This window comes from Solea solea, chromosome 5 (assembly GCF_958295425.1).
Source record: "Solea solea chromosome 5, fSolSol10.1, whole genome shotgun sequence".
NCBI lineage: Eukaryota > Metazoa > Chordata > Actinopteri > Pleuronectiformes > Soleidae > Solea > Solea solea.
The window spans coordinates 5,719,820-5,738,456 of record NC_081138.1 but is presented as its reverse complement, the minus strand read 5'-3'; the positions used below and the strand labels follow the sequence as shown (position 1 = coordinate 5,738,456).

General features: G+C 39.9%; 1 long non-coding RNA gene across 3 annotated transcripts in view; it reads left to right on the top strand.

The window, feature by feature from the left end:
* Nucleotides 1–17,288, top strand: part of LOC131459895 (uncharacterized) — a 122,406-nt gene extending 105,118 nt beyond the window's left edge. For all 3 annotated transcript variants that reach the window (XR_009240298.1, XR_009240296.1, XR_009240297.1), the window contains 2 exons: nucleotides 1,804–2,024; nucleotides 17,113–17,288. This is a non-coding gene — a long non-coding RNA (uncharacterized LOC131459895). The remainder of the gene's footprint in view (nucleotides 1–1,803; nucleotides 2,025–17,112) is intronic.
* Nucleotides 17,289–18,637: the final 1,349 nt, after the last annotated feature.

Below are 18,637 nucleotides of genomic sequence, written 5' to 3'. Positions count from 1 at the left end.
CATGCCTGCATCTTCAATCACAGCTGCTGCTGTTTCTTTTACTTCGCAGCTCCAAATTTACTGAACGTAATAATGCTTACACAATACACAATACAAATGTGTGTTTGTGTGTGAGAGAGAGAGAAAGCGAGAGTGAGCAAGAAAGAGAGATTCTAGAAGGTGTTCATAGAGTAGGGGCAGTGTTTTGGTCATTATTTAGAAGTCCACAGGGGGGTGATAGAAGTTACGCACTGGAGGTTTATCACAGCAATCAATAATCACATGAAAACCTTTTGAAAGAGAATACAATTAATCCAAGACAGTGGTTCTCAAAGTTTTTATACCAAGTACCACCTGAGAAAATATTGAGCTCTTGAAGTCACACCATTATCGCCAACGTTAAAATACAGTGGTGTAAATAGGCTGAGCAAAGTCAGCTATGGACTTTTCACAGGAGGCAGATTTATTCCTAATTAGATCATTTGCTCTCTCATCCTCCTCCTCACATATACTTCAGACACTGGTGTGGAAGAGAAGCAGACTGTTGCCTTTGTCAGGGCCAGAGGGAAGCCTACAGCAGCATATACAACCGCCTCTTCTGGCCTACTAAAGACGCGTGACTGGGAGCTGAAAGTTCCCAGAAAACGTCACTGCTGCTTCGGAAATGCTGTTGTTCCAAGTGCACCTTTTCTTTTTCAAATTAAGGTTATTGACTCTTTTTGACATGAATATTTTTCTAATCTGTTCCTTTGGATATCAATTGAGATGTCAGTCATGGTCCTATGCTGTCTGGACTTTGATTTCCCAGTTTTATTTGTGCACTTGTGTTTGTTTTCTTCCACTACGTTTTGTTAATGACGTGTTTTATTCTGACACTTGCTGTTTTGTTTGGATATTCACCTCTTCATCGCTCCGTCTTCTTCTGCTTGCTGTGAGCAAATTTCATAGCAGAGATTCACCTTCAGTGTCTCTCTGGATCTGTGGGGATCCAGTAAAATGCTCTCCTGTTAGCCTGTCTCCTACTGTTTTGGCACATTTATCATTCAATTTGATGATGAAAATTGCCTGATTTATATGTTGTCTATCAGGATTTTTGGGATTTTATTCATCAACATAACTACACAGAACCCTGAAAGTAAAAAGTCTAATGTTACATTTCAACTGGCTTCAACCGCTCACGTAAATCACTATGTTATTAGCCACGCATCATTGAACCTGACACTTTGTGCCAGTCACAAGCTAATCCAAATCCTCACGTTGCCAGACTGGTTCGTGTTGGGTGTGCGCCGCTAAATTCTGTCCAGGCTGCAATTAACGTTAGTAGTTATTGGTTCCATGTTTGTTCTGTTGTTATATTACTACGAAACATTAATATAAATTTAAGACTTTTTAAGAGCCCGCAGATACCCTGGTCAATAGAGGTGAAAAGTGTTCTATAAAAAGAGCTCTATAATTACTAAATCAAACAAGCCATGAATTGTCATCCTTCTTTATATAAAACATATCAAAGTCAGTATTCTATCAAATACCTTGGAGTGTTCTTGTGAAAACAAAACTTGCTTTTAATAGATTAATAGATAGTTCCTTCTTTATATTGCATTTCATTGTGTATTACTTCTTTCTTAATTGTCTATCAATGTTTCAGTCTCTATTATTGTAACTATACTGCATGTTTTGGGTGTGCTTTTCATATTAACCCCTACAGATTTCTACTGCACTCCCTACTCAAACTCTTTTTTTACTTGATTTTCTTTTCTGTCTTTGTTTCTTGCGTTTGAGTGAATGGAATAAATACATTTAAAAAAAAGTGTTTTATCATTGCAGGTTCAACACAACAACGGCGTATACTTAAAACAGTCTTGACTCTTGACCGGCCAACCACCTACATCTCCTGCTGCTGAAAACGCTGGCAGAACTCCAGTTGCCAGGAGACCAGCGACACTTCTGGAAGAGTCCATCTGGACTTGACGGGAGGTTATCAACCCAATGACTACGCTGAGCCCCGGCCGTGGTAGTATACAGCCTGTCAGCTCTCGTCAACAAAGGTAAAGTCTACAGCTTCAGTTACTGATAGCTGTACATGAATTGTAATTCATGAATATACAGTGCATTGATTCAGAGTTGAGGATTTGTTTACCCACTATGAAAATATATCATATGTACCATCTTTCATTATTCCATCACTATTCGTCATCATGATAATTTTTGATTCATTATATAATTAGTAATATTATAATTATTATTTCTCTATGTTTCCTGTGTTTTAGAGGAGATAACTGAGATCCATTAAATTGTGTGTTTGTCACTTCTCATTGCCGTTTGCTGTAACCAAAGGAACCCTTATAGTGCCAAAGCAACAAGACAAAATTTCCCATAATCCCATGTTGCTTCTTGATATCATGAAACTATAGGAATCTTGTTATTTAGATTGAGAAACACCTCGTGGCATAAATTATACAATCTGTGATTTGTCTACTCACCCTTTCCAATTATATATTGGGGTGTTGTCTTTCAACCAGAAGGTCGAGGGTTCGATTCCTGGCTCCACTTCTCACATATATTTTTATTAGTTGTGGGACAAGATCAAAAAATAAAATCTAATTAATTAGAGGCTTTGTAACTAAAATAATGTTTATTTTGATCAGTGAGTGTTAACATAAAGTGCAATACATTTGCATTGTTCACAATGCACAAACTTCAATTCAAGTCAGCTGTATTCAAGCTTTTTCAGGAGTTTTTGTAAACTTTCTATGTCTCGAAGTTACTTCGACTCCGAACCCTCTAATCTTGTCGTTTCCACTCGGGCCGGGAACTTGTGCAATGAGCAATGTTCGGTGTTGTTTGGTGTGCAAAAGAAAATTAAATGCTTTATTTTTTCTGTAATTAATTGATCGCAATGAATGCGATAAAGTCCCAGCCCTAATTTTTATCCCTATTTTGGTATTGAAAGTGTTCTATTTTTGGCAGAGGATTGAACACAACGCTTCAATTCAGGCGGAGCAGGAAGTCAAAAATAAAAAGCCCCCATGTTGACACCGTATCGTATTTCACTTAACTACGTCAACGACAAATCCAGCTTTCTCTTCTCGTTCTCCTGTCAGTCAGTGAAACATCTGTTTCTTGTGTTCTTGACAGTACATATGTAGTTTTTGAATTACCGTGAGAAATCCCTGCCTTCCTGTCACCAAGGCAGTTTCTGCGTGGAGTTTAGAGCTGAAACGATTAATGGATGAATCGATTATTAATCGATTACTAAATTAATCGACAACTATTTTGATAATCGATTAATCGGTTTGAAGCTTTTTTCATGATTAAAACTAGATTTCTGATTGTTTAAGCTTCTTAAATATGAATATTTTCTTCATTTCTTTGCTCTGGATAACAAATTAATCATTAAAAGTCAATCATTTTGGTTTGTGGACAAACCCATTTGAGAACATCATCATTTCCAGGTTTGACGAAACACTGATCAACATTTTTTATGGTTTTCTGATATTTTATGGACCAAACGATTCATCGATTAATCAAGAAAATAATCGTCAGATTAATCGATTACTAAAATAATCGTTAGTTGCAGCTCTAGTGGAGTTTACACGTTATCCCTGTGTGCGTGGATTTTCTCTGGTTCCTCCCACAGTCCAAACACACGCAGAGGTTAATTGGACCTTTGTTAGTCTCTGTATGTTTGCCCTGCAATGGACTGGCGACGTGTCCCTGCATTTCGCCCTACGTCAGCTGATCGGCTCCAGCTTCCCGCAAATCTCACATGGAGGATAAAGTGGTAGAGAATGAGAAGTAGTAGCTAAACAGGTGTTTCCTCTACAGTGAAACAGATGTGCTCCTTGTGTGAACAAAGCACAGGTGTGAGGCTCAGCACACGCATCCAGTGTGGCTCAGACGTGAGCCATTTTGGAGGTCTGCACTCTCCAAACAGCCTTCAAAGGCAAACTCATGTCTTGGCGTTCCTCTCTCAAACACGTGTATGTAGCAAAATTACAAGGGCCCTTCAAGAAATACAGATTAGGTCGCATTTGATTTAATGTGGTCTGACATCATGGAAATGGATGTGTTGTCGAAAATGGAGTTATTTGAGAGGCACAGATACAATAACGTTATTTCAGCCTGTCAATTATGTCTTGTGCAGCTGCAGACTTCATCACCAGGACCTAAAACGCTGCCCCTAATGTACCCTAAAGCAATTACAGTGCGCTCAGTGGACTAATGAATATAACTTGCTTTTTTGGTTCCATCTTTTTCTTCCTCATTAGATCCGACGAGCTATTAGTCATAATGCTTCAGAATTTGACAAGATTATTCGTGCTCTGTGACATGCACAAGAGTCTGAAATTGTTTTGAAAGGGATGAAAGTGAAACGGCAACAACAAGAACCTAAGGCTGTAGATATTTGTAAATATGTTCCAAGCCAGTGGGTGTATTTAACGGAGATAATTTGGGTTTCATTGGGACAGTGATTACTACATCAGACAGATTCATGATATAAAAGGCACTGACACTCACAGCTGACTATCACACATTTAAACTGGCAGGATCCAAAAATAAAAGCTGGCTGTGTGAGCAATTTTAATGATTTTTTCTTGCAGTGGCACCAATGTGTGGTAATTTAAGTGAGCTTGATGTCGCTCGCTGCCACCAAAAAAACATATAAAGATTCAGCTACACCTTTTTTCCTCTTTCTTCCTCATCTCAGCCAGAATTTCCCAAGTGTGCTTTAAACGCTCACAGGGCGATGATGTGAATAAAAAGAAAAAGAATTTGGTTACATCCTTGGATCAACAGGAACTGTGGGAGCCATAGTAGAGTCTTACGGCCTGTCACTCCTCAAACGCACCTTATTATTGTTTACTGCACATTTGTGCTAATGCTGCCTTTTAAAGGGATACCTTTTGTGCGTGGTTGTATGAGGTTTTGACACTTTATCAACGCTGAATATGCCGTCAAGTGTGTCATCGTTTTTGTGAACCAGCCTGGGACCTGGGCTGCCCCTTACGCATTTGATCCGGACTCTGACCCGGAGTCAGAAGACACTGTGACAGGTGATAACGTTGTGGTTACCGAGATGATAAACACACATGCAAATGAAACACGAGCGTAGCGTGTAGCTTAGCCTGTAGCCGGCTATCGCTAATGCTAAATGACAAAAATGTATTATTCCCTTCTGTCTTCTTGCAGCCATGTTAAGGTGTCCAGGGGCCACATGAATAAAAAACATGTACACAGATTATACTGACATGTAAACATACATGACTTATGTTTACATGTATGATAATTAGTGCTGTCAGTGACACGCATTATTAACGGCATTAACGCAAACCCATTTTAACGGCGTCAATTTTTTTTTCCGTAAGATTAACGTTATTTTTGGCCTAGCATAACTTTGTAGTTTTTTTCACATGCTGTCGCAACAAATAGTAGCGTTAGAAAAGCTACAACACCACACTGGATCTCGCTAGACCAGAAACAAAACAACAAGCATGTTGTGAGCCGGCCAGAGAATAGTAGGCTAACGCTACGTTTTGAGTGGATGGCGAGCGTTGTGCGCTTCTCCGTATCCAACGCAGACCTGGATCATTTCTCGACGCACTCCCCACATCCAAGTAATGATGTATGCAGTGTTACCAACCAAGCTAGCAGTCCCCCAAACCTTAGTAAGGAGACCACAGATGAACAAAAGTATTGGAACAGATAGACTTAAAAAGCATTAAAGTGAATAAGACTTCACATTTAGTTGCAAATGCTTTGATTTCAATAACCGCATCAAGCCTGTGACCCACTGACGTCACCGAACGTTTGTGTTCTTCTGCTGTGATGCTCTTCCAGGCTTTCACCGGCAGCTTCTTACAGTTGTTGATTGTTTTGGGGGCTCAGTTGGGTTGCATTCTTCTTTAAATGGGCAGACAAAATGTTTCTGTAGACTTCGGAGTTCATTTTGCATGCTGCTCATGTGTTACATCGTCAATGAAGATTAATGAGCCCATCCCAGAAGAAGCCATGCAAGCCCAAGCCCATGGCATTACCTCCACCGTGTTTCACAGACGAGCTTGTATGTTTGGGATCATAAGCAGATCATTTCTTTTTCCAAACTTAGGCCTTTCCATCACTTTGGTAAAAGTTCATCTTTGTCTCACCAGTCCATAAAATTTTTCTCCCAGAATTTTTGAAGCTAAATACCTGGAAGTAAAAGCTGAAATGTTCATCATTTTAAAGTCAAACCCAAAGGTTTTCAGTCTATGGCAAAAATAAAGGAACTGGCCTCACTGTTCCAATACTATAGGAGGGCACTGTATATCTCATAGGTCACATGGTAATGTGCATCTCGGAAAACACGGAACAGTTTGATGCTCAGAGCAGAGAAGGGATCAAGTAAAAGTCAGAGATTTAGGTTAGGGGTCAGGATGGTCTATGGCCAAGAAAAGGACTACGGTCAGGATAAGTATCCCAGCTTAGAGGATATTCACTGTTGGCTCACACTCTGATCAGGGCATCTGAATGTGCTGCCCGGTGCATCTCTTTCAGACACAGAAGGATACCTTCTGAGGGATAGTGACAGCTCTCGGAATGAGAACGGGCTGCAGGTTCCTTTACATAAGAGGCCGCACACCACAGGAGAAGAAAGTAGACGGTAATAAAGTGCATTTTTCAAAAATGAGGATTTCTTAGCAATACATCAAATACATCCATCCTCAGCACCTGGAACCCCACCTTCTCCATATGAGACGTAATCTTCATTGACTTCTTGTACATTAGTAACATGTAACTACAGAAAACAGCTTATTTGCCCCTATGCAGAGAAAGACATATGACTGTGCCAAGTTTCGAGTCAGGGGAAATCTCTAATGAACACCCGTACACATGAGGCCCCTGGTTCTCAGGCTGGTTCATGGAAATGGCGTCATTTGTTGATAATACCTCATCAAACCACACTTGAAAAAACATGTGCTAGCCCTTTAAGCATACAACAATGCGGCTATTTGCAACATCTGATGAGCCATCATTTCTGTTCTTCAGTACACGGAGGGGAGTTGACAGCAGAGCTGGCGTCTCAGCTCCCCGCGTTTGAAACTTACATAAATTGTCCTCTCTGTTTAAAGCTCCATGCATGACTCTGCGTGTGATGTGTGAACAGAGGACGTCCATTCCTTATAAGCTTTGCTTCTGCCATATCTGGCATTCAGAATCAATCACACACACACACACACACACACACACACACAATATTATGTACAGCATAACTTGACTCAGCTGCATTTCAACTCGTCCAGTAATGAGGAAGCAGATTCTCAGTACTGTGGCCAAGTCGTCTTTTGAGTAGGCAGATTCTTTTATTATTATTATATTTTAAATTATACAGTGATTTGATTAAATAATGACTCTAGGCAATCAGATTTCACTGAGTAAACAAATGGAGTTTGTGGTTGAATCACAGCGCCAGATTACAAACGGGTCTCAAACAGTAATTACAAACTTTCCTTGAAATACTCAGTAATCCATTCTCTTGTATCTGGCTTTTGTCATTGATTGATGACTTTACTGGAGCAGATCGTCACTGTAAACGACAGTCATGCTGGTGTGTCAGTGATTTGCAATCCCCAGGTATTTTAATGGAATGCTCTTTTGAAAACACTCAGGTGGCTAAACGCATTTTCTCGACGCAAAGTAATAGCGTAATCTGCGCCGCAATCTGGTAATCCGATGTTAATGGCCAAAACATTTTATCCCCCCCCCCCCCCCCCCACACACACACACTCATTGTGTAAATGAAGACAGATGCTGTGACTGTGTTTGTCTGGTCTCCTTCTGGTGATGATTGCCGCACCGAGATGAGCCGAGATGTGGTTGAAATTGTCAGAAACTTCAGAGCCAGAGGGAGAGAAATGGAGAGAGAGAGTGAGTCAGACAGAGACAGATGGAAGAAAGAGAATTTATTATAAGTGCCTTGGAACTGGGGACGTAAATTGCAATCTGCAGTGATTCCTTCCTTAGTATTCCATTGTTTTAAATCACACGGGTCAAACTGGCAAAGTCAAATGAATGGAAATCAGCAGGAGGCCACTTTTGTTTCAATAACACATAAATCCAGAAAACGAGACCAACAAATGCCTGTCATGTCTCGTACACAAGGAAGCGCTCCGTGTTAAATTCCCCTCCTACGCGTTTTCCTCTCGACTCGTCACGTGTCAGCCCTCGTCTAAATGACGGCAGACCGAGAAAGGAATGCGCTCATACCGATCCATGCCGTCAATTTGCGATAAACCGAGAAACAGCTACTCTAGAAATTGTTTCCTTGATTTGAGCATTGCCCTCTTGTAAAGCCATTTCAGCATCCAAGCAGAGCAGTGCTTCCCTTTGTACACAAGTTTGCATGTTTAACAAGGCAGCATTAATCAGAAATAATGAGATTTCATCTGCAGGGCTGCTCCGTCAGAGACATACTTGACCTTCAGATTAAAACAGTATATGATGTAGTGTAGTACACACTGCATGACTCATTAAATCCTTTTAATTCTTTTATAAAATTGCATTAAAAAAAAACGTGTCCTCTCTGTGCTGTGTACATATTTGAGATGGGAGTTCCTCTCAGTTTTTCAGTTTGCCTTTGTACCTGATTGCATCCTACAGAGCCTGTGAGGTGACATCTGTGGGGGAAAAAAAAAATATATATATATAACGTGGCCGCACATTATTGCTACTGTTTTTGTGACACAAGTGGTGTATTTTTGCCCATCAAAGTAAGGAAGGAAATCAGTTACAACCTCGTTTTAATCTAAAGTGAGTCTGTCATATACAAACTGCACCATCTACATCTATCATGATGAATTAATTATGATCTAATTAATTTCTTTTTTAATCGCGCCTGAAAATGTCTTAGAAAAGCCCTCAACTTGAGGTATTTTCATTTGAATTCATTTACACAGTATTGTGGCAGATCAAAAGATTGATATATAGCAAAACAAGTGGCTTTATAAAGTCATTTATTGTTTTAACAAACTTGAACAGATGCAGCCATTTACATTCCGCTGTGTTCTTTTGTCAAACTCCAAACAATTCAAAAAATGTACATAACTAATTAATTAATTAAGAAAACATCAGGTCCATATAAAGTAGCCTGTCGGTCGCAGACTCGCTCATACGTGGGGTGTTTTCCTGTTTGGTTTGGCGAAGAGCTTTGCTACGGCTCGCTAAATTGCTAACGTCTTCGCTGCTATCGTTAGCTGTGGCTTTGCATTGACGTGCTAGGCTAAACTTGAGCTGCTTCGGTGCTAAGCAAACTCCTTCTTACACAGAAGGCATATCACTTTATCTTTATTAATCGTGCTGTCGGGGGCGTTTTTGAAACGTAAACGACTCAAGCACAAGAAGCCCAACACATAAGAATGGGTTTTTATAAAAAAAAAAGCAACTCGCATACAGAAACAGTAAAGTTAGAGATTAAAAATGAGATTAACGCGATTGAAAAACAGAACGCGCTAAATATGACTGTAATTAATTAATCGCAATTAACGCGATAATTGGACACCCCTAATTTTACAGGCTCTACATTGATGATTTATTGAATTAACAATACACTTGAAACCCCTGCACTTGACCTGGCAACCCTGTGGTCACAAGCCAAGTTCCCTTTCTGCTTGGCTATGGGTGGCCCCAAATAGATGTTATAGTATAATCTACAGGAAATACAGGGAGTCTATGATGATTTTATAGGCACTACAATGTATTGTGCTAATATTATCTTTTAGCTGAGGAAAAAAATATGATCCTTTTTTTTTGTATAGTTTAAAGGAGACTAATGCAGTTTTCTTTCATTTTAGATACACTTCACTGTATTACAATGGCGATATTGAATAATGTATTACATTTGCCACAATCATTCTTTCTTACTTTATGACAATTGCAAAACAATACAACAAACAATGTTATTAATGTGCGGTAACATGATATTTTTTTGTCCCTCCTGGTCTCCATCGCGTCCAACCGTGAATCACAAATATCAGCCTCTAATCAGTGGTTGGCAAAACCTTTTGATTAATGTAAATATGTATAAATATGATGCTACCTGCAGCAGCTGATTACCATAAACACTTGAAACAGCTGGAGTGCGGCATAGCTTGTATATTTAATCTGTACAAAAGTATGGTGTAATATATTATCACGCACTCCTCCTCCCAGCCTCCTTAAAACAGAGAACTGACGATTTTTGATCTTTGGTTTCTGTGCAGTTTGAAATAAATTAGATATAAATAACTAATTGATGGAGGACATTAGGATTCAGATTTTATTACATTTGAACAGATAATGCAAGCTGTTTCCCTATATGCGGGTAATGTCACTGTTAAATAAGCTGGAACTATTGCTCTGGCTTTTCTTTAAAAGTCAAGTTCAAACAGTAGATGTTGTTCCATTGTGGTGCCTCTTTTGCAATGGTAGCACTTTTCTACCTTTGCTCGAAACCTGGCAGATGAGTCATCTGATTCGTTTTTATAGGAAAGTGAGTCAGTGTCTTTTACAAAAACTTTCAATTTTGTTTTGCCAAATAGGGATAAACCAAAATTACTACTTTTCAAAAGCCTTGGAGTCGTGATTATCAAATTAGAATGGCCTTGCTCACATAGTCCTCCCTCATTTTTATTTATTGGCTTAGATTACCAATACATATAGGAATGCCCTCTGCTAGACCATGTTTTGATCTGTTTCAAAATATCTGATGCACATTTTTTATTCAAAAAGGTCATTACAGTTGAATTTGGCATACATGTAAGTGAGAGCTTGAGCAAGAAAGTAAAATTCTCAAAAGTGATTTCTTTATGAACTTACCACCAGTTAGGAATTGTATATACATCGTTTAGCACCTGGAACCCGACCTTCACCATATGATACGTGTTCTTCATTGACCTTTTCTACATCCGTAACATATAACTACATGAAACAGCTTATTTTTCCCCTAAGACCCACTGCAACTGTTATGAGTTTGCTGTCTTAAAAGTCCAGGAGGGTTAATTGGCAACAGGGGAATATACTACCCATAATTATCTTTGTACTTATGGCAGAAATATGTAAATCTGCCATTATTTGTGTGAGAAAGACAAGAGATTATCTGATTCAAATCATTGTTATTAAACATATTTGATATTTACAACTGAACAGCGATTAGGGCGTTATAACCAACGAGAGCGAGTTGACCGGGAAACAGATGTTGCATACTTTTGTTTAGAACTGTAACTTGTAACTCTACAAGCCAAGTTGATTATGTCTTCTCCGCCATGACTTTTTTTCCATCCACAGTTTTTTACCATTTCTCAGCACAAAACATGGCACACACAAGTGATGATGCCAACAGTCTGCCTCCATGTCTGTTACTATTCTATTTAAATCACGCATGTTTCTGTGAGATCCCAAATCCCTAGAATCTCCTCCCTGAAATTGATTAAACGCTTAAACGTTCAAGTCCTGCATCTTGACTGGATTGTCTTAATCGTTTTTAATTGTCTTGATTAAAATCTGTTACAAAGTTTGTTGTGTGTGTGTGTGGTCACCCACGTTTTTTAAAATCAAGTAAGATTTGAAAATCCTCTAGTGTGAGACAGGCTTTATACACACAAGGTGTCCTTCCGCATCTTAAAGAGATGCACTGGGCAGCACAATTAGACGCTCAGATCAGAGTGTGAGCCAACAGTAGATATCCACTAACCCCGCATATTTATCCTAACCCTAACTTTAGACTCAGTCCTATCCTGGCCCCTAATCTCAACCTCAATATCTGACTTTTATTTCACCCCTGTTCTACTCTGAGTGTTTAAAAATGCACCGTCAGTGGCTTTGAAGTCAATTGAAATCTGTCACGTTGATGTGATGACGCATTCAGATGACAATGTGTTGATAGTTGTGTAGCTTTACGCAGCAACAACTTTGACAGACAATATCCCCTCTAGAAATACAGGTATCATGTGTGAGGTTGGGAGTTGCTATAACAACAACTGGTTTAAGCGAAAGATTACGGGGCCATGTTTTGATTATTAGCCACAAACGAGCCGGAAATGTGGACGCAAGCAACAGTGCAACATAATTCAAAATATCCTCAAATGTTATACGAGGCCACTTCACATTGTCAAGAAAGCAGAATTGCTCCATTCACAGATATGTGAAGGAAAGGAATACTGCACGTGCCTTACAGTAGCCACTAAACGAGGTGATGGTAGCTCAGTGGTAGAGTTAGTCGTTTTTCAACTCAAAGGTTGATGGTTTGATTCCCAGCTCCGCTCGTCTCCATGTCAACGTGTATTAACCATTGGGTATGAAAGACGAGTGATAGAAAATTTGCTGCACATTGATGTGCTGTATGAAAGTGTGAGTGAATGTATGAATGGCAAAACTGTAACGTAAAGCAGCTTTGATCAAGACTAGAAAAGTGCTATATAAATACAAAGCATAAACCTAAAATGCCAGAATCTGAGACCTTGTGACAACTTAATCCCCTTGACAAGAGAAGGTAGAATAAGTACGGTTTTGTGTTTGTTTTTTACAGTTTGTACTGGATTCATGATATTGTTAAGGTCATGGTCTGTGTACTGCTGGGTTTTAGCGCTGCACCCATATGAGGGATGGACAGTCATCCGTCCTGAGGCCAGAGTCTAGTATGGGGAAGATTGACAGGTGATATTACTTGCCGCACACTATATTTGATGGATGGTTGTGTTATGGTTGCGGTGTTTCCAGTTTTGAGTGGGAGCTTAGTCTTTTACAGATTTACAGATGTCCAGTCACTCAGGTCAGGTGCCAACAGGTGGGGGTGCGGCCATTATATAAATGATTAGAATTAGTTCCAGCCTTGAACATGAACAAATGAATATGTAGGAATTGTAGGCTGACGTTTATAAATGCAGCAGAGACAAAGTCAGTCCTCCCCTGCTCTCTATTATTAGTAAGACCAGGGCCACAATGAGTAGGTGCGCACTATGGAACTATGCCTGGAACAGCTTTTCCTAGACAGTTAAGTTAGGCAGACACACTGCCTTACATTTGCCTGGAGTGTTGGCTCGTATCATCCAAAGCTCAAACTCAGCACTACGTACCTCTAGGTTTCGTTTGTCAAAACTTCCAGGAGTTGGGGGCAATGGTGGCTCAGCGGTAGGGCGAGTCGTCTTTCAACTGGAAGGCTGTAGGATCGATTGCCGTCTCCGCTCATCTGCATGCCAATGTGTCCTTGGGCAAGACACTTAACCCTACATTGCTCATGATGGCTGTGTGTGAAAGATGTGTGAGCTGCGCTGTCTGAATGTGTGAGTGAATGGTTGTGAATAGGTGAATGGCAAAACTGTTGTTTGAGCTTTGAGTGATCATCGAGACTAGATAAGCGCCACATAAACACAGACCGTTTACAAGTAGCAGAGGTTCTCAGTTTGTGCACTACATAGACCACAATCTGTTCTATTGTAGGAGAGATACATTTGTTGTAGAAATGCCAATACTGAAGCTTCAAGCTACTTAGGCTAACGAGTATCATGCATGTCGAACAGGAAAGATGGGACCTTAGTGTCACTTCTTTTTCCCTTTCCTCTCCAACAGTACTCGTTTAGCAGGGTGTGCTGAAAAGTTCATAGGCTGACTAACGAGCAATGAAATTAAATTCTACCTTTCATGATACTAACTGCATTGTTTGCTTCCAGATAAACCCACGTTTGATTGCTAATTGAGGACGTTGAATATTAATACTATATACATTTTGTGAACATGGGAAATATTTGGCACAGTCGCGTCACCAAACATCTGCAGAGAAAGGGGTTAGCCTCCAAGGACATTCGTTGCTCCATTAGAGGATGATGCACCAGCCTTATCAACTGTGCAATAGTGGGCAACTGAATTCAAGAGGGGTAGGGAGAGCCTTGAAGATGGGAGATGCTGTGAGCATGAAAAGAGTAGAGAGCGATCCAGGCATTCCGCTCGGTGGGTGCCACAGCGTTTGACCCCTGATCAAAAGCACACCAGGCTGGTCATACTGCACTTGGTTTCGAAGTAGATGCAACTGTTTTTCTTGAGCCTTTCAGGGACAGGATGAGTGTTGGGTCCATCACTTTAAGCCAGCGACCAAAACCAATCCATGCAGTGGAAATATCTGCTGTTGAGGAACTTTTTGACGATCTGGATGAGAGATTCTTTACCAAGAAATAAACCATCTATCTACATCCATCCATCGCCCACCATCTAAACCTAACAATCTATGTCTTTGAGACTTTAGGCAGAGTGTCGTATCAAATATTGTAGCATCCTTCAATTAATTAAATGAATTGCGATGCATAATCATGTTTATTAGAAGATTAAACCAATTTTCTTTCTTTGTGGTTATGTGGCCATGCTACTGAGTCAAGGCCGAGTATCTCTTGCGTTCCTCGAGGCATAGCTTTATTTCACTGAATGCATTTAAAGCTAACGCTCCGGAAATGAAGGAAGAAGAAATGTACTGGTTTATGTTTACTGAGGGACTCATTCAACTGCTCCTGCACGTAATAATATCGTGGTTCAATAACTACTGCGTATGTAGCTGTGGAGGTAAGCCTTATTTTTTTTGACAACCTGGAAATGATCTGTGTAACGTTGCTTTGTATTGTGTTTATTCAAGTCTAACTTTATTGTGTCTACACATCAGACCCAGAGGTCTCGGTGCCACTGTGACTTTTCAAATGATGGGACGAAATCCATTTTTATAGTTGCTGCTACAAACCTCTGCAGAAATACAGGCTTACCATTTGAAAATGGGTCCGTCTCCGAGTCTGTGAGCAATATCGTAATGCCTGTTTTTGTCTTGCTGATTACTTTTAACCAATTCCAGGCATATTTTTGTGTAGCGGTGTTTAAATCCCGTATTGCCATTTCATGCTGCACACAGGAAGTGATTTAATTTGTTATGTCAAGACAGACAGAGGCTACAGCACAATTGTGTAGTAAGTGACCACAGAAAGTAACCTACTACTTAAAATTGCGGAACTGCTTGTTCTGCAATTTGATAATAAATATATAAATGCTTCTTGTCCCCACCCACCCCTGGATTACCTCTGTACACATACAAATGCTCCCTCAGTCAGGTCTGATAGTATTGCTTGACAGGATGCAGCAAACAAACAGAATCATAACATCATTAACAACTAAAATCACCTTTTATCCTGTGTTTTTAACATTCAGTGTGTAATGTTCCGGGGGATATATTGACATAATCTGGGAGCAGCTACTGAGATGCATTCAAAGACCCTGGTAAATTTCTTCACTTCTGCTAAATCTATGGTTTATTGAGCTGAGGGGACAAGTGTCAAGATGCATTCAAGAAACCTTGTAAATTTGTCAAAAACACATTCAGTCTGCTAACTAAATGCTTGCTGCTGCTGCTGCTGCCACATTGTGATAATAGATGTAAGACAAAATTTAGGTCGTAGAAGATCATTGATAAGACATTTGTTTTGTATCCTTTTTAACATATTACAAACAGTCACAGTAAATGGAGACTAAAGCCCCACAGCCATAAATCTATTGAATCATAATTCACACATACAGTTGTGATACCTGTCGGTAGGCATTGTGTAAAAATGATCTCTTTCTAGTAGTTATATGACTTTATTTCTACACTATTACGTTTTTCGTCTGCACCTCTGCCCCGTATGTCCTCAGCGTATTTAAATAACAAAGGTCCGACAATTTTCATCCATGTTAAACTGATGCGTTCCTCACTGAGCCCCCAGTATAAAAGGCTTTTAACCTTACAGAAATGGTAATGTAAAATATAAGCAGAGCAACGAGGCAGGCAGATCGCAAATTCGGGGTCAAAGCGCTTGTCCCGCAAACTTAAAAGTAAACTGCCTAAAATCCTTCCCCATACCCTTCTCAGTGATGTTCCGACTTTGAGCATGAAAAAGAGATTTCTAAACAGAAAAGCGCCGTCTCAGATTCAAAGGGTCGAGCTATCTAGGAAGAGGAAGGAGAACATCTGCTTTGACCTTGTGTGGCATCAAAAACCGCATAAATATTTAAAAAAAAAAAAAGGTCTGTGTCGGCTCTTTGCCCTCAGTAGTGCTGGGAAAGGTCACAGCCCAATCGAGTCTAAATCTGTTTTCCTGCACGAAAGAGAAGACACCTTGGGTATAATGTGTTGCTTGAGCTGTGTTATCATCAGTCTCTGGGAAAATAATCACGTATTATCTCCAACATAATATGAAATAAATGCAAGGACTATTTCTTTAAGGCTTATTACTGCGACTACAGTGTTATTATATGGGCTATGGTGGAAGGATGGAGAGAAGTTAGTCCCTCACAAAGCATGGACTTGTTTGGCCGTGAAAATATTTATTGCAAAGTTGGCCCATAAATCATAAACGTGTGTCATCTGTTGTCATGACACTTAAACATAAATCCTCTTCTTTTGTGATAGATTAAAGTGTACTTTTCTGTCGGAGAATCTGTGCATTCTAGTCTAACACAAGTGTGTGAGGCACTCGGGTAAAAGCAGGAAGAGCGAGAAAAGGAAACAACCATTACGGAATGCCGAGGCATCCGAGTCTATTGTCACAACCAGTAAGAGCTAATCGCAATTGATCCTCGCAGAGCAGCAACACTCAAGAAATCCATCCATTGATAAACGCTTCCATGAGAAAGTCACGCTGTGGCTCCAGTAGTGCTTTTTCATTTCCATTTGTGAAAACGAAGCAGCAATTTATTTCTAATCCGAAAACGGTGGCAACGGGCTGAACACAATGGGGTCTGCATTGCTCTCTCCCAATATGATTTATGGGACAGAATCTCTGTATATTTCTTTGGCGATAATAAGAAAATACAGCAATAAATCTGGAAGTGTCAGGCAATTTTGTTATCACCTTGTTGGAATATCTGAATATGAGAGGAGAGGAGAGGAGAGGAGAGGAGAGGAGAGGAGAGGAGAGGAGAGGAGACATGTTAAGTCAAGACTTTTACTGTCTATGACATAGAGAGACAGGCAGATATATAGATATCAATGTTAATTAATCATGCATATTTCAATAGATAGATAGATAGATGGATAGATGACACAATATTTTCTATTATGATGTATACAATTATACGACTGTTATGAATAATTGTGGTGTCATTATATAATTACAGTGCCTAAGACAGTAAGAAAGGGTTGATGCTGGATTTCTTAAAGGGGCACATCCATGAGCTCATCTTCATCTTAATATTCGACGGGGATCTGTAAACACTTGGCGTCGGTGAAGCTCACGGGCGTCGTCGTCTCGTTCGCGGACGTGCAGTTGTCATCGCCAGAAAAGGTCAGTGAAACCTCCCCAAAACCTGCTGCTGCTGCTGCTGCCATCCCCCACACCACCTCTCTGTCTCTGGCTTCCACACACACACACACATACACACACACCCAGACACACACACACACACAAGGAGAACTGAGTCCACAAGGAAAGAGGCTGGTATCGAGATCACTAGCTCATTTGTCTCTTTATCAGACTCCCTCTCTCCAGAGGAGGTGTCTGTTTGAAGAATGTGCCACGGTTGGAAGGATGAATTTGCATGATGAACTTGAAATGTATATATATATGTATATATATATATATACAGTACATATCAGGCAGCACCTCACGCTCATCCCCACTCCTTAAACCGATTTCCATTATATGCAGGGAGGCTTTGTTAGTTAAAGGCAGGGCCTTAGATAATAACTGAGGTGGTCGAAACGCAAACATTTCTTCCACTTCCACTCAACATGAAACACACCATTCTGCTCTCCCACCTCTACTTAAAGGGATAGTTCCGGGGTTTGAAGGTTTTGAAGTGTCATTGCAAGAGGTAAAATTAAGCAACGTTAATTGGTGAAGTTGCATGTTGCAGCTGGACATCATTCACCCCACCTTTGCTGATGAACCTATGTACAGTAGACTCCACTTAGCATCAACTGTCCATTGTGGGCTACTTTCACAAACATGGTGGTCAAAATTGGCTGTCTCCGTAGAGCCAACACGGCTCCTTATATACATTTAAAAGGCCCATTCTGGGTTAAACCCTAACCCTAAAACTAACCTACAATAAGTCATATAATCAGGTCATTTAACAGCTATAAAAACTTAAATAGCCTTAATACTTTACTAAACAAATAATACACATAATAAAATCTACAGTTTGTAAATCACTTTCCTCCCACACCAAAGTCCATAGAGAAAATGACAGATTTTGCATCATAGCACACAGGAGTTTTAAGACCACCTTTGCCTCCAATTGACTTTGGTGTTTGAAATTATTTTCTTGTGACACAAACTTAACAAATGAGGCATACGTGGACCAGCAGCTCCTGTGTACCCACAAGCTAAATTATTTTTCTCTATGGACTTTGGTGCAGGAAAGTGAGCAGTTAACAAACCGGCTTGAGAAAAGGTGGTTGGCATATTCTTAAAATATTAAAAAATAATATATATATATATATACACACACACATATATATGTATATATACATATAAATATATTATATATATTATTTTATATATTATGAAATAAAATCAGCATTTTGTTAAGTGACTCTTTCCATCGCTCCCTATGATCAACACTCACCTGGCAGCCAGAGAATTGCTCTCACTGATAACATGACTGCCAGGCAGGTCCAACGAGTGTTAAAAATGTATCA